Below are 14,012 nucleotides of genomic sequence, written 5' to 3'. Positions count from 1 at the left end.
CTTCAACATTCTTCTGTAGCACCACATTTCGAAAGCTTCTATTCTCTTCTTGTCCAAACTATTTATTGCCCATGTTTCACTTCCATACATGGCTACACTCCATACAAATAATTTCAGAATTGTCTTCCTGACACTTAATTCTATACTCGATGTTATCAAGTTTCTCTTCTTCAGAAACGCTTTCCTTGCCATTGCCAGTCTACATTTTATATCCTCTCTACTTCGACCATCATCAGTTATTTTGCTCCCCAAATAGCAAAACTCCTTTACTACTTTAAGTGTCTCATTTCCTAATCTAATTCCCTCGGCATCATCCGACCTAATTCGACTACATTCCATTATCCTCCTTTTGCTTTTGTTGATGTTCATCTTATATCCTCCTTTCAAGACACTGTCCATTCCATTCAACTGCTCTTCCAAGTCCTTTGCTGTCTCTGACAGAATTACAATGTCATAGGCGAACCTCAAAGTTTTTATTTCTTCTCCTTGGATTTTAATACCTACTCCAAATTTTTGTTTGTTTCCTTTACTGCTTGCTCAACATACAGATTGAATAACATCGGGGACAGGCTACAACGCTGTCTTACTCCCTTCCCAACCACTGCTTCCCTTTCATGTCCCTCGACCCTTATAACTGCCATCTGGTTTCTGTACAAATTGTAAATAGCCTTTCGCTCTCTGTATTTTACCCCCGCCACCTTTAGAATTTGAAAGAGAGTATTCCAGTCATCATTGTCAAAAGCTTTCTCTAACTCTACAAACGTAGGTTTGCCTTTCCTTAATCTTTCATCTAAGATAAGTCGTAAGGTTAGTATTGCCTCACGTGTTCCAGTGTTTCTACGGAATCCAAACTGATCTACCCGAGGTCGGCTTCTAGTAGTTTTTCCATTCGTCTGTAAAGAATTCGTGTTAGTATTTTGCAGCTGTGGCTTATTAATCTGATAGTTCGGTAATTTTCACATCTGTCAACTCCTGCTTTCTTTGGGATTGCAACTATTTTTTTCATACATCTTGCTCACCAGATGGTAGAGTTTTGTCAGCACTGGCTCTCCCAAGGCTGTCAGTGGTTCCAATGGAATGTTGTCTACTCCGGGGGCCTTATTTCGACTCAGGTCTTTCAGTGCTCTGTCAAACTCTTCACGCAGTATCGTATCTCCCATTTCATCTTCATCTACATCCTCTTCCAATTCCATAATATTGTCCTCAAGTACATCGCCCTTGTATAGACCCTCTATATACTCCTTCCACCTTTCTGCTTTCCCTTATTTGTTTAGAATTGGGTTACCATCTGAGCTCTTGGTGTTCATACAAGTGGATCTCCTATCTCCAAAAGTCTCTTTAATTTTCCTGTAGGCAGTATCTATCTTACCCCTAGTGAGACAAGCCTCTACATCCTTACATTTGTCCTCTAGCCATCCCTGCTTAGCCATTTTGCACTTCCTGTCGATCTCATTTTTGAGACGTTTGTATTCCTTTTTGCCTGCTTCATTTACTGCATTTTATATTTTCTCCTTTCATCAATTAAATTCAATATCTCTTCTGTTACCCAAGGATTTCTACTAGCCCTCGTCTTTTTACCTACTTGATCCTCTGCTGCCTTCACTAATTCATCCCTCAAAGCTACCCATTCTTCCTCTACTGTATTTCTTTCCCCCATTCCTGTCAATTGTTCCCTTATGCTCTCCCTGAAACTCTGTACAAACTCTGGTTCTTTCAGTTTATCCAGGTCCCATCTCCTTAAATTCCCACCTTTTTGCAGTTTCTTCTGTTTTAATCTACAGGTCATAACCAATATATTGTGGTCAGGGTCCACATCTGCCCTGGAAATGTCTTACAATTTAAAACCTGGTACCTAAATCTCTGTCTTACCATTATATAATCTATCTGATACCTTTTAGTATCTCCAGGGTTCCTCCATGTATACAACCTTCTATCATGATTCTTAAACCAAGTGTTAGCTATGATTATGTTGCGCTCTGTGCAAAATTCTACCAGACGGCTTCCTCTTTCATTTCTTAGCCCCAATCCATATATCAGATAGTTCCACTGAGAAATTCATCAATGGAGTAGAAGGAGCTGGCCACCAACAAATCCTTTAGGCTTCTCTGAAACTGAACTAATCTAAAGATGATACAAACATATGTTTTCCTTTCTTCGACCTATCCTGTATGTCTAACTGTTTCCAGCCTCACTTTGATCCAGGAGACAGGCTTAAACTTAAAGTTAATCTGAAGTCAATAATTAAAGCCGTGTAACTATGTAACTATTATCAGAAAGATCCAGTGAGCCGACCACTGTACTGAAAAATCTTCACTGCGAACAGTCAATACGTTGTTTCTAGCTAACCACCAGCAAAGGTTTTCATTGGAACAAACGTAATTAATCGACTTTAATTAAACCCATTGTTCAATAAACACCATCAATAAACACCATCGTCCAGTTGGCTGCCTAGGTCCACCAACCAATTGGAGGCCTCTGCTTAATGATCACGTTTATCCTCACTGAAATGGCAGCACTCGCCTAGAAATCTGGATATGATTCAGTCATGATTACACATTGGCTTATAGGAGAGCACTTTCAGATACTTTGAGGCTTTCGGTAATAGTTGCTACTAAGGAGCACTGACTGCCGACCTCAGAAACACAGTTCGAAAAATGTCCTGCGCCCCAGAGGATGCAGTACATGAATGCCCTACCCAGCGAGAGCTGACGCCCGAACATTCGGTTTTACGAGCTCCAAGCAGTTTCGGGCAATTTGTTTTAACATCTAATCCTTTTAGCCAGACAGCCTCAGGAACGGAATTTATCCATTTCTATTGGCCGTTACTTGATCCAACTAAAGTAAACTTTGATAAAGTGCCCCGTCGCGGATTTTCAACTTTCATTTCCGACAGGAATTGGAAAACACTGGCCATTCGCAGGAAGTCATTCGCCCTTGAAATCAGGCCCAGATCACAGCCCTTAATTGCTGAACAGCTAACTTGGGGCACAATTTCCGTTATAGGTTGCCCACCTGACATCCTCCAGGCGCAACAAAAATTTAACTGCCAGTGTTTCACACGGTTATTGGTGGAACTTAAAGAATTAAAATGGTGTCATAAAACAGACGTTATTAACATGAAGCGTCCCCTTAGAAAAATTATACATGACTGTGCTTAAACTGACAGTATATTTTTAGCGCAACGCAATCTGACTTTCAATAATCCCTACAAAAGAATGGCCCTGACTAACATTAACCTCTACCTTTCACAAATCACTTACCTCACAAAAATCTTGGTTACACGAACTACTGCAATACAGCAAACGCCACTATTGCCAGCTAAATAAAAGATTCAAACTACGGAAGGCACTAGCTACTGATAGGTAGTTAGCAAATGAAATATTTTAATAGACAACAAACAATCTATTTACCTTAATAGTCATCAAAAATTATAATATATATATATATATATATATATATATATATATATATATATATATATATATATATATATATATATATAGCAGTTCATGACATCCATTCTTACAAATTTCAAAACTCCGCCATCTCTCTCTCCCCACATCCACCACTGCTGGCGGCTCACCTCCAACTGCGCAACGCTACGCGCTGTTAACATCCAGCTGCCCAACATTACAATGGCGAGTATTACAACAATGCCAACCAGCCACTGACTGCACACAGCACAGCCAGTGATTTTCATACAGAGCGCTACGTGGCGTTACCAAAATAAAAAACCTAAACAGCCTACTTACAAACATTCTACATCTTTATTCTTCACGTCTACATATTTGCAGTCATCTGCCGCTAGAGGGTTCCAGTTACAGCGTGAAAAAATGGCGGTGTGTAACATAAGTGTGTCGAAGCGTGAGAAACAGCATGTTGTAATCGATTTCAAATTTAAAAAATCCGTCCACACTTAGAGCACCCTCTCCTTCAGCATTACAGTGCGAGACCACACAATAGCTGCGACATCTGCACATTGCCACACTTTGGATTCACTGCAATTCCGAATAGGCCCCATCTGGTTTTTGTCTGTTTCAAAAACTTAAACAACACCTTCGAAGACTTCACTTTGGTAGCAGTGAAGAGGTGCCAGCAGAAGTAGGTTTCTGACTCAGTCAGCAAAGTCAAACATTCTACAGTGACGATGTCGACAAACTAGTCTCCCGTTGAGAGAAATGTGTTCGTCGCTAGGGTGACTATGTTGAGAAATACCGGGTGATCAAAAGGTCAGTATAAATTTGAAAATTGAATAAATCACGGAATAATATAGACAGAGAGGTAAAAATTGACACACATGCTTGGAATGACATGTTTTATTAGAACAAAAAAAAAGTATTGCTAGACACGTGAAAGATCTCTTGCGCGCGTCGTTTGTTGATCATCGTGTGCTCAGCCGCCACTTTCGTCATGCTTGGCCTCCCAGGTCCCCAGACCTCAGTCCGTGCGATTATTGGCTTTGGGATTACCTGGAGTTGCAAGTGTATCGCGATCGACCGACATCTCTAGGGATGCTGAAAGACAACATCCGACGCCAATGCCTCACCATAACTCCGGAAATGCTTTACAGTGCTGTTCACAACATTATTCCTCGACTACAGCTACTGTTGAGGAATGATGGTGGACATATTGAGCATTTCCTGTAAAGAATATCATCTCTGCTTTGTCTTACTTTGCTATGGTAATTATTGCTATTCTGATCAGATGAAGCGCCATGTGTCGGTCATTTTTTGAATGTTTGTATTTTTTTGGTTCTAATAAAACCCCATGTCATTCCAAACATGTGTGTCAATTTGTACCTCTCTATCTACATTATTCCGTGATTTATTCAGTTTTCAAATTTATACTAACTTTTTGTTCACCCTGTAAATATGTAGACATAAAGAACAAAGATGTAGAATATTAACAACATTTGTTTCACTCAAAAAGTTTTAAAAGTTTTCCAGTATGTCCTCTTAGTTCTCTGATTAACAAATTACGTACAGCAGACAAGTACAGCTGACGAAGACGTTGAAGGTAGTCGTCGAAATTTCGAGCTTTTTCTCTAACTTGACGGGGCCTGAAAATTAAAAACAGAAAGACGTAGTTTGCAAATGGTTAAACGTACCGTTCACAGTACCTTCTAAAAGTAATTTGAAGTATGATTTATTCAGAACTTTCAGCAGCTGTGGTGCGTGTCGAAAATGAATCGTCAGCTGCTCAAAAATTGTATTACATTCACTTTACTTGTTTCAACATATTAATCTGTCATCTTCAAAAGTTTTAAATAGGCTCAATTTTAAGTTCCACAATATTTTCTGTTGGTTGTGTTCCGTAGCAAACCTGAGACACAATTTCTGTAACCATTAATAAGCCGCCTGTTTCTATCAAAGACCATTTTGCAGCACATCTGGGGCCGACAGGAAAAGCCACGTCGGAGCACAATATAATAGAAAAAGGTGTATAATATTCGACTCTTTGTTGACCTACAGTGCAACCTCAGTGAAATTACATGAATGTACTCGTCGATCAGTCGTGACATGTATACAATGTTAAATTACTCCAATATGTCGTTAGATAAAAAGACACTCTTTTGGCAGTCTGATACAATCGCTATGGACTCATTATTCAGGTCGCGGAGAAAAGAGCTTCATGGAACGACTGAAAGAAAGAATAGACTTCCGACGAAACACGAACTCAGACATCAAGGAATAAGGGATACTTAATGTGACAGCCTGTGGGAGGCTGGGGCGGGGTAGGGGGAGAGCAAGGCAGGAGGAGGGAGGAGGGGTAAGAATTGTAGAAGGAAACTTAGGTCTGACTACAGCAAGTAGAGTCAAACGAAAGTAGGTTGCAGTAGCTGTGCAGAGATGAAGAGAATTGAACACAATAAAGCATCATGGAAGCCTACATTAAACCAGTCTTCAAAGACTTTGACTAGTAATCACTATCATTATGTTCAATACGTGGTTCCCATTTCCTTAAAAATACTGGGTTTTGGATCATCACCTTCACTCGACTCTCCAATGCTTGATGGAAACATGGATTTTGCACTTTCGGCTACTATATTTCAACAGATTCCGCGGGAAAATGTGAGCCAAGCTACTTGGTCATAGAACTTAAAAAAGACCATAACACTAAAAAACACCAAAAAGATTTGCAGTAGGAAATACAATAAATAATACCACACAGTGAAAGGCTCTAAACTATGTGAATAGTTCCTATTCAGAATAAAATGTGCGCTCTACTAGGATGTCATTCAACTTAGATTTTAAAATCTGTGGTTTATCTATTAAATGTATCGATTGTGCCGGAAGCTTGCTTTAAATGAAACCTACAGAATAGTCTACACTTATCTCTATGGCTGTTAAAAAGATGTTACCTAAGTGAAAATCATTTTACCATCTAGGACGAGTATTCACTGGCTGAATATTACAGTCTTTTACGAACCAATCACTTTTGGGAATACAGGTACAGGGATGGCAAAGTGCTGTAGCTTCTTCTGCTGGTGTATTGGTAGGCTTATTTTGTGGTTATCCTCTGCACAGCTCACAGGAAACGATGGAACAAGTATTGTAATTCAGAAATAGTTGAACAGTTCAGTTGTATAGAGTAGCATATACACCCAAATGTCCATGTAGATTCCTTAAAAATGATCTGTTCTGTTCAAAATGACCTGTTCTGTTCTTGTAGAGCTGTTTTATCTGGAATCCATCCCTTATCTGTAATACAATCTTCCGTTAAGTTAACCCTAAATACATAGGATTCTTAGAAAACGTGGACGTGTTCTAACTTACAATGTAACTAAATCATGAAAGAGTTTTACAGAGAAGGTTCGATTTATGTATGTCAGGGTGCTGGTTATTTACCACGATCATTGTAGTATCCGGTGAAAGATGAGAAGAGAAGAGGAATGAGAGAAAAAAATGAAAGAAAAAGACTTTAATCCATACATATTATAAAAGTGGATGTATTGATGTACCACATCTCCGAAACCACTGGATCTATTTCAGTCAACCTTGGTGTACGTATCACTTACTGTCTGAAAAGAAACACTATAGGGATATGAACCACGTATCTCTCAAATGGTTGAGGGTGAGGGTGAAAAAGAACGAAAGTAGCCAGACTATATCCATCCATTATTTTGAGAATGAGAACATTTATTGAATTGTAACAACTTTTACGCATAAATTCAAACCTTTACGAGACATTTTCTCGTTAACGCCTCCCGCAAAACGATGACAGGGAAAATGTTTGTCGCTTATTATATTTTTGCTGTTCGTGCAGTAAATATTACGTATCAGGTATGACGTTTGAAATTTATTAGTTCTTTACTACTGACTATTCGCAACACATTTCGCAGACAGTATCCACGTATATCACTGTGTGTTCCTGACTAATTATATCGATGAACGACACATAGCTCAGGAGATATGATGTCATAAGCATTGAGCTGCATGAAAACTAACCCACAGGATGAAATTCGCTAAAGATAAAAGTGAAATATGTTCTCCAATAGGTTTGAAACGTGTTATTCATATGTGAAATATATATGACATGTGCGTACGGGGGCAAAGTGGCGAGTAAAAAAGGCCCTTCCTAAAACACTCGGTCAAGTTCAACCAACAAGCTACGACATTGTTGCGAATAAAACACTGACCCGAATATAGGGCAAAATTTCCTTTACTTTACGTCTATGGTCACAAGCTTTTTGTCAAGCCATTACCGGTTTCGGTCTATAATGACCATCTTCAGATGTGTTTTACAAAAACAATGTCCTAATGTACTGCATTACACTATGGCTGCAATACATTAGAACATAGTTTTTATAAAACAGATCGGAAGATGGTCGTTATAGACCGAAATCGGTAATCTGTTGACAAAAAGTTTGTGATCATAGACGTAAAGTAAAGGAAATTTAAATTGAACTGATTTGATATACGTATTACATAACATCTGGAAAGAAATACTACAGGGGTAAGAACCACCAAAATCCTATCTGGGTGGGGAGATGGTCAGAAAGAGGGAAGGGTAAATGGGTGGGGAAGGGTAAAGAAGGAGATAGACAAAGAGATTCGGATGAAGAGATGCACAGACAAGGTAAGAGGAGGAGATGGATAGAGTGGGCAGGAGAAGGTGGAAAGAGATGTGGTAGGAGGAGATGGATAGAGAGTAAAAAGAGCAGGCAGATGGGGGAGGAACAGATGGACAGAGAGAGCTACAGGAGGAGATAGACAAAGAGAGTGGTTGGAAGAATTGCACAGAGATAGGGAGGATGAAGAGATGGTCAGCAAGGAGGAGGAGGAGATGGAGAGAGGGGGGGGAGGAAGAGACTGACTAATAGGAGTGGTATACATACATAGGAGGAGGAGATGGAGAGAGTGGGGGAGGAAGAGATTGACTAATAGTAGTGGTATAAATACATACCTGGGTAATACCACATACTCAGCTGGTTATATAAATTGTGTTTGTTTTGCTATTATCAACTTCTTTACGCAGTATGTAGATTCAGATTTTCCTCATAGTAATAAACAGATAAGTCTAAAGAAAGCATTTAACGATGAGTAGAAGAAGATAGTCGAAGAGGTCGAGAGATGTTTTTATATAGATCGATATATCTCTTCTCCAATATTTAAGGGAAATAAGTTGCGGGCACGCTTATAAATGATTTTTTTGATACAATAATTCTCCCAGCATAAAAATCACATTATAGTAGTTACATTTAGCTCAAGGATCGTATGAGTACTAGCCTGGCTCGTATAATCCGAACAAGAGCTCTGAGAGAGCGCAGCGCAAAGGACGAGCGATGGCGTAATAGCTACTTCAGAAGTAAAATGATTGAAGCACTCTTATACAACAGTTCATTAAGTGGGGAGTGGATACTACAACACGCAAAACCTGTGCTCCACGTCCATTGTGATACACAGCTTGCATTATTTCCTAGTGCACTAAAATCGATTATCTACCGAAGCCAGCAGTTAGTAAGAAGCTTCCTGGCAGATTAAAACTTGCCCGCGAGTCTCGTTCCGGTACACACTTTTAATCTGCCAGGAAGTTTCATATTAGTGCATGTACAGCTTTAATTCTAGAAACAGTAAAAAATAAAAAATCGTGTGGCTAGGGCCTCCCGTCGGGTAGACCGTTCGCCTGGTGCAGGTCTTTCGAGTTGACGCCACTTCGGCGACTTGCGCGTCGATGGGGATGAAATGATGATGATGATGATTAGGAGAACACAACACCCAGTCCCTGAGCAGAGAAAATCTCCGACCCAGCCGGGAATCGAATCCGGGCCCTTAGGATTGACATTCTGTCACGCTGGCCACTCAACTACCGGGGGCGGACCTAGAAACAGTTTACAAGTCTCAGAAAATTGTTCGATTGAGAATGATATGACATAAAAACAGCACTGTAATCAAAGTAATATTTCTTTCAAGCAAAGCTATATATGCAACTTTTCCTTCTGTTGACATTATTTCTGCACTCATTAGTCATTAGAAAGTGAACCAAGAAATTTGTTGTAACAATGACAAAATTTCGAAAAGCGTCACAGGTGTGTGATAAGCATATCACTGCTGCGAACATACTGTAGCAGTGCCCCACTTCATCTCTAACAGTTAAAAAGAGAACAAAAAGAATCATGAATAAGTCTGACTTGTGAATTAGTTATCAGTCACCTTGACACTACGAAGATAGTAAAACAGGAAGAACAAGGCAAAGTAATTATTCTGTGAAACCTAACAATGAGGACATTGAAAGCAGATTCTACAAAAGTCGGGACCATGAATAGAAGAAAAATATCAGCTTGTGTAACATGACTTTATCATTATCGTTCCCTCTGAAGTGGTTAAGTCAGCATAAGACTCAAAATCAACGTTCAAGATAGCGTGCACTGAAGTACTGTTTTATCTCCCACTTAGAAGTGGAATATATATGGTCGTATATTCGGTTCGTTACATAGCGAATTGTGACAACGTAGCTAAAACAATGGTGTAATTTCGGAATGCGTCGCAAGAACATTCTATGCACGTAACTGTTGTGAGCGTAGCGTAACGGTGTGCCATTCCATCTTTAAGAATGATAGTACAGCTGTTACGAAAAAAAGAGTACCAAATAATCATGACTAATTCTTACACATAGAAACCCTTTAATGAGTCTGTCACAACAGATGCTGTGTGCGATTATTTCATACAAATGGAAAGTGAGTGAGTCCAAAATCACAAAGTTAATCCCCAGTTTGGGAGGAAATACTCGTACGCATTCAATGATTGTGTATTATGGTATTTCGGAAGGAAAAGAAACTATTTCGGGAAACTGTAGTACGCAATAGACAATTTCGATTTTTGATCAAACAAACAAGAGTACAGTTTCCAGTAGAAATACAGTTCCATTTCTTTAGTTTTGTGCATAATCTAAACATTACAAAAATTAACACGATCGCACAAGAAAATTATTGAACAACTTTTACTAGTGCGAAAAGACACACGAGTACTTTACAAACATTTAAATTTTAAAATGTCCCACAAGAGTCTTCAACGTAAATTTCTGCTAATTTCGAAATGTTTCTACAGCATTCTTGACGACGCTTTGCTGTGCATTTATGTGAGTGCCAGTATTTATAACGCGAGGAATTAATGACGGCGAAAGTCAGAATATATTGGCTGCTAATGAACCGGTTAATGTTGTCGCCCCACAGTTACGTTAGATTTAAGTAAGTTGCCTGATGAGCGAAAAGTGCAGCAGATCACTCATCCTGATGGAAGATAAGGAGTTCCTGGCCAAGAAAACCACTTTCGGTAACAGTGGAAATCTCTGGTGAGCCACTCAAGATACCTTTGTAACTACGGCTCCTGTTAATCTACTGCCTAAGAATACACAGAAGACTTGGGTCGGTCTTTGTGACTGACCACTGCCACTCCTACTACGAATAACAATGCATTAAACTGACAAAACTCGTGAGATACAGGTACCTCGTGTGGGACGCCGTGGGACAACTCTACGTGGCATGGACTCACTAAGTCGTTGGAAGGCCTTGCAGAAATAGTGAATCATGCTGTCTCTATAGCCGCCCGTAATTGCGAAAGCGTCGCAGGTGCAGGATTTTGAGCACTAACTCGATTATGTCTTATAAATATTCGACGGGGTTGATTTCGGGCGATCTGGGTGGTCAAATCATTTGTCGAATCGTCTAGAATGTTCTTCAAACCAATCGGGAACAATTGTGGCCCGTTAACATGACGCATTTTCGTCCATAAAAGTTACACCATTGTTTGTTGGAAACCATATCCAAGTAGTCGAACATAACCATTTCCAGTCAATGATCGATTCACTTGAACCAGTCCATTCCACGTAAACATAGCCCGCACCGTTGTGGAGCCACCACCAGCTTGCAAAAAGCCTTGTTGACAAGAGAGGCGGACTTGCCAGTATAAAAGGAGGCGGAGAGAATTATTTTGTCAGTGGAAAAGTGTTAACACTACGGTCGCAGGTTCGAATCGTGCCTCGGGCATGGATGTGTGTGATGTTCTACGTTAGTTAGGTTTAAGTAGTTCTAAGTTCTAGGGGACTGATGACCTCAGATGTTGAGTCCCATAGTGCTCAGAGCCATTTGAACCATTTTTGGACAACTTGAGTTCTTGTCTTCGTGGAGTCTGTGACACACTCGAACCCTACAATCTGCCCTTACCAACTGAAATCGGTTCTCATCTGACGAGGCCATGGTTTTCCAGTCGCCTGGCTCCAACCGACGTGGTCACTAGACCAGGAGAGGCGCTGCAGGCGATATCATGCTGTTAGTAAAGCCACTAACGTAGGTCATCTGCTGCCGTAGTCGATTAAAGCTAAATTTCGCCGACCTGCCCTCACGGTCAAGTTCGTTGTAGGTCCCACAATGATTTCTGAAGTTATTTCACGCAGTATTGCTTGTCTGTTAGCACTGACAACTCCACGCAAACGCCGCTGTTCTCGTGAGTGAAGGCAGTCGGCCAATGAGTCATCCGTGGCGAGAGGTAATGCCGGAAAGTGTACGCGCGTCTAACGATATCTATATATGTGCCTATCGCTACCCCTCACTGTACGTAAACAGTGATATCGTATTAAAAAGTTCCTCCCCAATCGTATGTGGCTTTTCCTCGTATCACAGTTGTAAATTATGGTTGTTTACGTAGTTAAGTATGATTGTAGCGTCGTTAGGTCCCATGAGGTATCCTGCAGATGATGCTATTGTGCAGAGGATCGACGCTTGGTAAAGGAATACTCAACCTGTAACATAAATCTAACGTATTGCTCTTAATTAGATAGAAAGATTACGCGATTGCCAAACAGTAACTAGAAGCAGTCACGTCTATTAAACATCTGGGAGTATGTAGAGGAGCGATTTAAAGTCGAACGACGATGTGAAACCAATCGTAGGGAAAGTAGATGACAGACTGAGATTTAAAGGAGAAATCCTCAGAGTATAGTCCATGCATGAAGGAGCTAGGTTACAAAACCCTTGTTCGACCCATACTTGAAGCCTCGGGCATGGATGTGTGTGATGTCCTTAGGTTAGTTAGGTTTAATTAGTTCTAAGTTCTAGGGGACTAATGACCACAGCAGTTGAGTCCCATAGTGCTCAGAGCCATTTGAACCATGTTGCACCCATACTTGAATACTGGTCGTCAACCTGCATCTCTTACCAGATAAAACTGACAGATGAAATGGAGGTGATCCAAAAGACAGCAGCGCTTTTCGTCACAGGTTCGCAAGTAAGTGCGAAAACATCATAGAGCTGCTCGCCAAACTCCAGTGGCAGAAGCTTCAGGAGGGGCATTGTTCATCGCGATGTGGTTTACTGTAAACATTTCGAGAACGAACCCTCTTAGAGGTGTCAACCAGTATGTTGCTTCCCCATACGTCTATTTAGCGAAAAGGCCATGAAGGCGAGATTAGATATTCGATAACGCTCGGATGTTTACCAACAATCGTTCTTCACAGGCGCCATTCGCTATGGAAGCGCGTAAGTGACGGAGGATACCCTCCCCCACAGAACAAGAGGTGGATCACAGTGTTTAGATGTAGATGAAAAGAACAAAATGAAATGAATTAATTGGTATTTAGAGATCGGTGTGGAGCTACTACATTAGCAAACCAAGCACAGGGGACAACCTCTGTTGCCGTAACTGCCATTGCGTTTTGTATGTGAAATATCGATGAGTATTGTAATTCTTCGAACAATTGTTGCAGAACCATGTTCTTCACACTCAAAAATGGCTTCTACTTCATCAACAACTGAAAGAGTGCACAATCAGCAGAAAAGAGTGTGCTGTGTACGATTGTTGCAGACGTTCAATGAAAACACTACTCTGGGGCAAGGAAACCGTCTACAGATAGCGAGAACGTTTCCACCACAAGATCCGTAGACAAAGATTATGTCGGCATTGCTTTAAACGCCACAAACAAGTTGAAGCAGCAATCTCGTTTCATTTAGCTGAAACACCATTCTCATTTCAGTGGTGTGGATTAGTCAACGTTTCGGACTTCAGCTGTACCGCTGCACTCGCTGAAGACTCAAACAATGCTTCGGGAATAGTGACCTTACGAAAGCCACAATAAGTATTTACCCTCTCCCCTGGAATACTTCGTACAATAATTTCAGCCGTTCAGAACGACCATGTGTCAACTGTACAGCGTAGAGTACGTGTGTCAACTCCAGAATCTTTGGAGTTATACTGATTGAAGGCAGCCCTCGTAATCAGAATAATGAGGAATGAACCATTTGTGTGGTTAATATAATACGAAGCATAGCCAGAACAGTATTAAAAGTTTGGCATTAACTAACTGCGGTACATGAGATGCCTCTAAGAGTATCAACTCATCCTGGCAACGTGGGCGGCTCACAGAGAAACAACAGTGAATTAGTTTTGCTCGCCTAGCCAAAAGAAGCACAAATGTTGCCAAGAAATGTGAAGAAAGCCTACTGAAAATAAACAATTAAATTAAGACGTGGCACAAAACAGAACGAAATAATTAACCGCCATTCAACTGCACCACATGCA

Source organism: Schistocerca gregaria, chromosome 3, assembly GCF_023897955.1.
Source record: "Schistocerca gregaria isolate iqSchGreg1 chromosome 3, iqSchGreg1.2, whole genome shotgun sequence".
NCBI lineage: Eukaryota > Metazoa > Arthropoda > Insecta > Orthoptera > Acrididae > Schistocerca > Schistocerca gregaria.
Note: the sequence above shows the minus strand (reverse complement) of the source record.